Below are 8,326 nucleotides of genomic sequence, written 5' to 3' on the forward strand. Positions count from 1 at the left end.
AGTCTTGTGCTAGGCCTCACACAAATGTCACCCTCTTCTCATATTTAGTCCCCTTACCCTCTCTCTCAGCTTCCTACATCCCTCTGTGCAAATATTCCCTTAAGAAAATTATGATGGGCTGCCAACTTATCCCAAAGTGGTACAAACTTCTTGAGAACAGAGTCCTCTTTTTGTGTCCCTATAGCCTACCAGGAGGCCTAGGCATCAGGAAATGTTAGGTGAGTTAACCATCCATTCACTCTTTCATTCATTCAAAACCACCTGGACCCTTTGTATGTGCGAGAGGCTAGGTAATAAATAGCAAGAAATAAGGTAGATACCTCTTGTGCCCTTGTAGAGCTCCATGTCTTGAGTAGGAATTAGATTTTAAAGAAATATTTATGACAAATATATGTAATTTTCCCTGTGATAAGTGCTGTGGTAAGTGCTATGAAGCCAAGCACTGGGGGCTTCATCATGCTGGCTGCCTGGGCTGGTCTTGGCCCTCATGGAAAGAAAGAAAGGTCCCTCTGCTTCTCTCCCTTTTTTATTTTTTGGTCAGAGTCTTGCTCTGTCACTTGGGGGTTAGAGTGCCATGGCCTCAGCCTAGCTCACAGTAATCTCAAACTTTTTGGTTCAACTGATTCTCCTGCCTCAGTCTCCCAAATAGTTGGAACTACAGTCACCCACCACAATGCCCAGCAAGTTTTTGTGCTGCTGTTGCTCAGCCTGGTCCTGAAGTCTTGACCTTAAATGATCCTCCTGCTTCAGCCTCCCAGAAGCAGGGTTATAGGCCATTGTGCTCAGCTCTCTCCCAAGTTTTGAGGAAAGACCGACAGGATAATAAGGCTGTCACCATGATCAGAGATGGTCAGTGTCCTAAGCTCCCTAGGGTTGGGTTGGTGGGATCTTTGGACATCCTAGCAGGAAAATAAATGAGTGTATTTGGGTGTTTCTGCTTGGTCATGACTTTGTACAGCTGAACCCTGTACTTTACTGAAGCACCCCTTCCCTAGTCACGTGTTATATGTTTCTCTTAGATATTTTACCAAATGACAAACTAAGTGTAAGATAGAATATGAGTTGACCCTTTCTTCCTCCCACTCCCAACCCCATTTCATTCTGTTTTTCAGAGAAATGTTTTTGTTGCTAACATTCCTTTGATGTCCCACAGCCAGCCAGGGGCATGTGTGGTTTAAAGCATCATCCCTGTTGCCTCCTCAACTCTGCCTTCACTGTTTAGACCCCACCAATATCCCCCAGCCCACACCTTTAGCATTTCCCATGAGCCCATGGGTCCCCTTTGCTCACCTCTACCATCACCACTCAGGCTGGGCTCTGTTCTCATGTTGGTCTCTCTGACCCAGCCTGTAGTCTATTCTACAGGCTGGAGCCAGTGCAACATTTCTGGAATGCTTGCCTAGAATCTCCTGCTCCTTAGAGCCAGTTCATGGCTCCCTGAAGCCCCAGGATGGAATCCAAGCTCTTTATGGCTTGGCTACCAGTCATGCCTCCTGCCCCATGCTCCCTGGCCTTGTGCATCTGGCAGACCCTCCACAAGTCTTTGTGTGTGGGTGTCTCTATGCCTTTGCATAAGCTCCTGCTCTGGCCCTGTTCTTTCTGGCCTTCCCTGAGTTGGCCCCACATTTGCAACTTGTGTGTGACCATGTATTAGACCTTTGGTCAGATGTATCTTTTGTTGCTTGGTCAAAGATATGTTGGGGTGTCTGCCTCCCCAACCAGACCTTTAGCTCCTGGGCAGGGGTGCTTGGTTTTGGGTTCCTCAGATCCCCACTGTCTAGTCTGGAGTCTGGAGCTGAGGAGCTGGCCAGTTAGAATTCTGTGAGTGAAGGAGAGAGTAACTACACAGAAGAATGAGTGTAAGGCCATACTAGGGGCTAATTACATTCTTGGCTGAGAACTGGGGTCCCTGTTATAAGGGAATAGCACCTCTTCGTTGTGGAGGCCTGACCTCCTCCTCCTGCCAACCCCACTTTGCCTCCTGCCTGTGATTCATTAAGAGATATGTAGCCATAATCCTTGAAATTGCTTGGGATGGAGCATGTTTTCACTCAATGGTATGAACATGGGGATTTTATTCCTTTCTTGAATAAATCTCACTCCCCTAGGAAGTTTGGACAGGATGTGGGCAATCAGACTAGGGTTTGAAACTGAACATTTTGCAAAAGGCTTCTTTCAAAATTTGAAACCCTGTGGCCACTGGCCAGAGCTGAGGCTGGCTTGTGTGGGTCACTGGGGCCTCTTCTCAAAGAAGAGAAGATTGAAAACAAACGTTCTGCAGTTGTGGCATAGGCTGATGGTTTTCAAGATAGAATTCTGGTGTTTGGTTTTGCTTCTCTGATGAAACTTGAGTGAGCTTGGTCACTCTTCTTTAGCTCTTCTTTCAAGCTTTTGGATGAAGCTTGCAATCCTTCTGAAGCCAAAAGGGAATTTGAACTGGTCCTGAAGACGATGGGACAAGTGTATGGGCATTAGGTGGGACCTGGGGATCTGGCCCAGGCTGGGAGGAGAGGATGTCCAGGGCAGGACCAGCAACCATCTTGCCCAATCCAAAGCTGGAGCTGCCAGAGGCTCACTATTCCCATGTGGATGCTGAGAGGTGCATGCTGATGGACCCTGCCATTGGCTTAAAGAAAAGTTGTTCCAGTTGTGTGCCAGGCAGGGCCATGGGTTCCCCCTTCATCCTGGCAATGTCCCAAGGAGGGTGGCATTAGTTCCTTATCATGCAGATAAGTAAATTGAGGCCTGGAGAGGGCTATGCTGTACCCCGGGTCTGTAGGGCTGCCACCTGGGCCTAGGCAGCTCTTCCTCAATGTTAAGTGCTCTTTGCAATTTCATAGTGGGCATTTGCAATGCAAAACAATGAGTGAGGATCTTAGATGGGATAACAGAGGGTGGGAAACAAAGGCTTAGACAGCTTTTGAGACTAGGTTCTAATTAATGTTGGTGCCTGGATGATTAGCTGTTTCCCTGTCCCTGCTATCCTCAGTGAATGGATACTGGCCTTGGACTGGTCTCCAGGACAGGAAGATTTATGATCTCTTCCTCTGTTTTGACTTCTTTTTTTTTTTTTCACTGACAGGGAAGATACAAGTTTGTGCCCTTGGAGATGTCGCCAGAACAGCCCTTTAAGCCCCTCCTCTGTAAAAGGGAAGTAAATTTTGTTTGCTCTGTAAACATCTTGATTCATGCTGCAGGCCCTATGCTGATTGTGAGCACATGGCCCTGAGTGTGGCTCCCACCCTGCCAGGCAGAGGCTGTGTTGGGTACACTTGGGAGTGGGCCCTGGGTCTAGATGAGCTTCAGCCTCTAAGCACATGTAGGCTTCTTCTGTCCTGACCTCTCCTTAGATCCTCTCCTCTTGTCTGAGTGAGCCATGCTGGGCTTACTGCTCCCACATGTTCTCTCTACCTACTTCCTGGGCCCAAAGAGGACCTTCGTGTCCCTTGCTGACCTTCATAAAGGGAATTGTTTCCTCCTTCATCCAAGCCCTTCTTGGAGCCAGTGACTGCTCAGCCCAGCCTCAGTTTCCGCATCTGTACAAAAGGAGCAGGGACAATGACATGTATGTATCCTTGCCTTTCATTGCTTTGGCTACTGGAGAGAGAAGAGATGTATCTCCCTGGACTCTGCTCCTGTCTCACCCTACCCTGTTCTTCCAAGCCCTTGATCCACACTTGTGATTTGGGACCCAGTTGGTTATATTTTCTTTTCCCTTGGATCTAAGGCTTCTCCTACTAGCATATGTTTTTTTCAACAGGACACAATAAAAGACAGCCTTGCTCCCTCAGCAGGGGCCAGACCCCATCCCTGGCAGATGTTCCTGGTATTAGCAGCAGCTGGTGACCCAGGCCAACCCCCTGCCAACCAGAGGGGACAGAGACAGGCTTGGGCACATGTGCCCCTGCCGTGGCTTTCCCTCCTTAACTGTCCCCTCACCTCTACTAATCTCAGGCACTGCTGGGATCCTGCCTTCATTTATTGATAGACCCTCCTGTGTGGTTCCCTGGGGAACCTTAGGCCAGGGTTCAGATTTCTTAGAGGGCGGCTTCACTGACTCTGTCACAGAATCCCCTACTGGTTACCTGCCACTGGGCCTCTGCCCCTCTTATTGTGCTGTCCTTCCTTCCTCTACCCAAACCCCCCCCCCCCATGCTCTGCAGGTCACAGATAGCATGGGCCCACATTCCTTGGCCCTGCTGTTTATTCAGCTGGGAGTGCGCATCAGACTTTAAGAAGCCATATTTGAAGTTGGGGGCAGTTCCCAAGTGTCATAACATTCCCTCCAAAATCAGGGAAGACAGGTGCAAAGGAGCTGCCTGGGCCTTTGGTCTGATGCCTTCAGGTTATGGCCCTCATGGCCTCTTCTCCTAGGCCCTTTTTCCTTGACATCCTTCCCTGAGGACTGTGGCTATGTGGCTCGGGCCTGGGTTCGTTTGCATTGTGAAGAAGAGGCAGAGGAGGATGTGACAGGGTTTGGGGTTGGTGGAGAAATGAAGCCTCTGAAGGTAGTTGCTATACTCTGTGGTATAGTTAGGTCTAAGGGTAATGAGGGTTGTGAGCTGGAGGCAGGGAGGCAGAGGCCATGCAGGACCCTCTGCCTACCCCTGCCCAATCCCTATGAGCCAGCCTCTCCTCCACTTTTCCCACAGCTGTCTGAGTCAGTGGATGCTGCTACCTTTGCCACTTCACTGACACCCTCTGTGTGGCAGGGGTTACACATCATTGGCCCCCCTTGCCAGAGAAGGAAACTGGGGCTCAGATGATTGTAGGAAGCCCAGCCCTGGTCCCCTTTCTTTGGGTGCACAGTGGAAAGTTTGAGTGGAAAGCAGAGCCCGGTTGTCGCTTATCCCCTGTTTGTGTGACTGGTGCCCAGGGCCTTGTTCCTTGGACAGGCTTCAGCCCTGAGAGCACTGCAGCACATGCTCATGGTTTGCTCATCATGATGGACGAAAGAGCTTAAACTTTCTTGGCCAAGTTTGCCAGTGTGGTGATCTTTCAGAAAGCCCTGCAGCAAAGCATCTGGAAAATTCCCTTCCTGTCTCCCCAGACAGCATGTTTCCAAATAAGAGAGCATGTGGGCTGCAGAGCTCAGAACCCCTCCTGGCCCAGCACAGTGGGATTCTCTCTTCTTCTCCTGCTATGGGTATAGGGGCCATCAGTGGCTGCCTGAGGCTTGACCCTGAATCCAGAGCCTTGTCTTTGGTGCCCACTTTCCCCCAAACTCCTGCTTCTTGACTTTAGGGAGAGCCCTTGTTGAGTATTGATCTGTCATTAATACTGTCTGGTTTCTCTTATAGCGGGGAGCCTGGCTGAGCTCAGCTGTTGGGCTAAGAGTCATGTGTCTAGTACTACACTAATATTACCAAGATACTGAGTGCAACAAGGCCCAGTGCCTGAATCCAGGATCGGGGTATAGCCAGTGTGTGTCAGAGCCTCGAGAAGCACCTGCCCACCAGGCTGTGTGGAATGTGACCCAGCACTGGAGGAGACCCCGGTGGATGTAAGTTACAATTTGTGCTCTAACTCTGGGTTGAAGAGTGGGCTTATACGCTGGTACTAACTCCTTAAAAAGTTAAATGAAAATGATAAAATAAAAGAGCCATTCATGGGCCAATTGACTGATGTCATAGAATAAAGACTGTGATCAGCTTAATTCTAGGTATGTCTGAGTTTTTTGAGATAAAGTAACATAGAAGAGTAGATATGTTTGGCCGAGTAGATTAATGCCCTAAGATTTAGATCAGTCCACTTATTGCTAAACCTCAATAAATGGCCCTGACAGTCCAGAATTTAGGGTCACCCGTCATCTTTTTCCTCTCCTCCCTCTGTGAGCACTCCATCTCTGCATCCCATCAGTGCTCTAGACTAAATATCTCTCCATTCCCCACTCCTCCCTTCCTTCCCAACTGTTCCTGCTGAGGTCCCATCCCTTCTCTCTGGCCCAATTTGATAGTCCTCCAGCTCACCTTGTGAGAGAAAGGAGTATGCCTGGCCCTCTGCTTCATGCCTACTGCTGCTCTGCAGAATCCCGGCTCATGGTGCATCAAGCCACATTCTGTCCCCCTGGGACCATGTCCCTTCCCTTTCCTCTCTTGTTGAAACTTCACTGAGTTTCGTGTAATTCCTCAATTCACACCTCCTATCTTTTTCTCTCTGAAAGTCTCCCTGACATCCCAGACCCTACCTCAGCCCCGCTCAAGTGTCCCATCCACCCTGCTCTGCATTCAGCTACGTGGTTGTCTATTCCACATTGACTTTGAGTGTCCCAGGGCAGAAGCTGTCTCTGGTCCAACCTTTTATTCCCAAAGTACTTTCTCAAGAAAATGTTTCAAAGTTCCCCTCACTCTGCTGAGTTGCGTGTGTGGTCAGGTTGGGTTTTGTTTTGTGACTCACTCCTCTTGTCTCGGAAGGTCCTTCTGCATGGAGACTGTGGAGGTGTGGCTGCTTGAGCACCAGGCTTTCCAGCAGAACAGCTGTGATGGGTACTGCGTTTACTTTGCTGGGTGAGCTCTACTTTCCTAGTTACATACACTAGAAAGTGCTTGTGTACCTGTGACTAAGGACTGAAGTTGGTCTGGATGATATAAAGACTGTAGGAGATCAAAGATGGGCTTTTGACAGGGCTTGAGTGCATGTACTTCCAACCTGGAACATTCTCAAGCAAAGTCTGGGTTATTTCTTACAGCTGGTTCTCTGAATGGAGGAAAGGGCTGGCTAGAGAAGTCCCTCATTTCAGGTCCCACACAAGTGGTGGGGGGCCATGTTGACTTTGCAGCTAATCAGGTACCTGAGTCCTTTTTAGTAGTTTGAGATGGGGCTCAGGGTTACTGTAATGCCCCTACCCAAAGTCTCTTTAAAAAAAAATGAGGTGGATAATAGCATTCTGTTAACACATTACCATAATGGAAAATGCAATAATCAGGCCCCTGTAAATTTGTTCTAAAAAAGAACTTAAGCTAATAACTAAAATTTATAGTACATAATAATTTTTTAAAATAATATGTTTTCTCATTGAAAAAGAAGTGCATGTTTATTGTAAATCTTGTAAAATATCGAAAAGAACAAATGTAAAAATCAGAATCTCAGTAGGTCCACCCCTCAAAGATAAGCATTGCCAACATTTTGGTGACTAGCCTCTGGTCTTTTGTTTTCTTTTATAAATTGTGTGTGTGGGTGTGGGTGTGTGTGTGACTGTGTGTTTAATTGAGTTCATCGTTGTCATCCTGTTTTTTTCGATTAATTATATATTCTGAATGTTTCCCCATGCCATTAAGTAATTTCTGGTGCTTTTTAATGGTTGCAGAGGACTCTAACAAATTACCATATTGTAATTGGATTAATTAGTTTGCTTTTATTGTATATTTAGATACATTTAGAAGTTGGATTGTCTATGTTGGGTGAGCATCTTTGTTTTTTCATATTCACATATGTCTTCAATCTGTTTCCTGCAGCTCATTGTAAAAGTGGAATGGCTGTGTCAAAAGGTGTGAGCATTTTATGGCCAAATTGCCCTTCTTAAACTTCACACCCACTTATATTCTCAGAATTAGTTTAAAAAGTTCTTTTTTTCTCTGGGAATTATCAAGGTTTTTAGGCTTTTACTAATTTGTAAAAACATAGTATTTCATTCTTTTCATTCACAGTTCTTTTATCATGTGTAATAAAGTATACATTTTCCTCATTTTTTTTGATTATCGTATCTGAATTGCCAGTTCATGTCCTTTTCATTTTTTATTTAGTTTTAATTTTTGTCAAAGTTATGGATACACATCATTTTAAGCATCAAATAGTTCTCCGAGGTTGTGGCAGAGGCATCTGCTCTCTCCAGCTCTTCCAACTCCACCCTCATCTTCTGCTCCATGAGAATAACAAATTTAAATTTCTTTAACTGATTCTCTTGGTGCTTATGTCCATATTTCTAAGTAACATTCTTTTTTTCCCTCCTTCCATCACCCCTCCCTTCCTTCCTCCTTCTTTTCTCCCTTCCCTCCCTTTCTTGTCCTTCCCCTCCCTCTCCTTTCTTTTTCTCTGCTTCCCTCTCCTACCCTTCCCCTTCCTTGTCAGCTGTAGAAAATGAAAATTAATCTCTTCTACCTATGCTCTTGGCTTCCCTGCCCCCCAACCCCCATGTATCTGCATACCAATCTCTGAATATATTTACTGGTAGATCATGGTTTTGGTTTGATATATATTCAAAGTCCCTCTTATAGAAATGTAAACACTCTTGGAAGCTAAACAATATAGCATTCCAGTTTTTTTTTCCTTTTAGAGTTAATAGTTCTGTTTGTTTCTTTTAATTTTCTTTGGTTGCTTATTTTATTTT

The sequence above is a fragment of the Otolemur garnettii genome, unplaced genomic scaffold, assembly GCF_000181295.1.
Source record: "Otolemur garnettii isolate 467f Iridium unplaced genomic scaffold, OtoGar3 scaffold00020, whole genome shotgun sequence".
Lineage (NCBI taxonomy): Eukaryota > Metazoa > Chordata > Mammalia > Primates > Galagidae > Otolemur > Otolemur garnettii.